This window comes from Bison bison, unplaced genomic scaffold (assembly GCF_000754665.1).
Source record: "Bison bison bison isolate TAMUID 2011002044 unplaced genomic scaffold, Bison_UMD1.0 scf7180017864040, whole genome shotgun sequence".
NCBI classification, from domain to species: Eukaryota; Metazoa; Chordata; class Mammalia; order Artiodactyla; family Bovidae; genus Bison; species Bison bison.
In genome coordinates this window covers 3961108-3962675 of record NW_011494612.1, presented here as the reverse complement: position 1 = coordinate 3962675, position 1568 = coordinate 3961108, and positions in this window count along the sequence as shown.

Below are 1568 nucleotides of genomic sequence, written 5' to 3'. Positions count from 1 at the left end.
TGGAGTGGGTTGCCATTTCCTTCTCCAATGCATGAAAGTGAAAAGTGAAAGTGAAGTCACTCAGTCGTGTCCTACTCTAGCGACCCCATGAGCTGCAGCCTACCAGGCTCCTCTGTCCATGGGATTTTCCAGGCAAGAGCACTGGAGTGGGGTGCCATTGCCTTCTCCGAATTATGGGTTAACCTCCAGTAATTCAATTTTTTGTGTATATAGATATAAGAAACTAGGGCTTCTCAGATGGTTCAGTGGTAAAAAATCCACCTGCCAATGCAGGAAACACAAGAGACTCAGGTTCGATCCCTGGGTTGGGAAGATCCCCTGGAGGAGGAAATGGCTACCCCCTCCAGTATTCTTGCCTGGAAAATTCCATGGACAGAGGAGCCTGGTGGGCTACAGTTGTGAGGTTGCAAAGACTTGGACACAACTAAGAGGCTGAACACAAACACACACACATGTAAGAAGCTACTAAAATATAACATTTTGTATTCCTATGTAATATGTAAAATCTTTTGCTTCCCATGGCTCCAATTGCTTCCCTCCCCCCGCACCCCACCCCCGCCACATGTCACTTCTAAGTTATGCATGGTCACCACTACCCCCACTGGAAATGAAAGTACTGCATTTAAAGTGCTATATTTCAGAGCAAACAGCAAGAAAGTACTAGGCTCTTTCCTAAGGAGAGGTATTTGGGGGTCTTGATTTTTCATCTGCCAAATGGAAAACTTTCTTCTTCTGAACACCTTCCACCTAGGAATTGCTGACCTGAGGACCAGTGAATTGAGCTGCTTGGTTGTAATAAAACAGTTCCAGCAGAGGTCTATTGATATTGTGACAAGGACAGACCAGGATTACCTGTACTTTTATATACAAGTTGCTAGTCTATACTTCAATTTTGTAATAAAATACATGCTGAGAGTTTAGAGTGTGATTTTAAGAAATGTCTGAAAATCCTGCTGTTGTTTTTAGTTGCTCAGTCATGTCCAACTCTTTGAAACTGCATGGACTGCAGCCTGCCAGGCTCCTTTGTCCGTGGGATTTCCCAGGCAAGAATACTGGGGTGGGTTGCCTTTTCCTTCTCCAGGACATCTTCCCGACCTAGGGATCAACCCCATCCTGCATTGCAGGTCGATTCTTTACCACTGAGCCACCTGGAAAATCTGAATAATTCTACACAAAACTAATCAAAGAAAAAGTTTGCTTGTCTAGTCTTACATTTAAGAGTGAAGATAATTATTTTAATTAATATGTATTTTTTCATTCTGTCCACAAACAATATTGTGATAAGTAAATTTTCCTCTTCCATGGTTTTTAAAATTTATTTTTATTTTTTATTTTAAAATTTTATTTTATTATTGTATATCTATATACACTTATGAGGGAGATCAGCCAGCCCTGGGATTTCTTTGGAAGGAATGATGCTAAAGCTGAAACTCCAGTACTTTGGCCACCTCACGCGAAGAGTTGACTCATTGGAAAAGACTCTGATGCTGGGAGGGATTGGGGGCAGGAGGAGAAGGGGACGACAGAGGATGAGATAGCTGGATGGCATCACTGACTCGATGGATGTG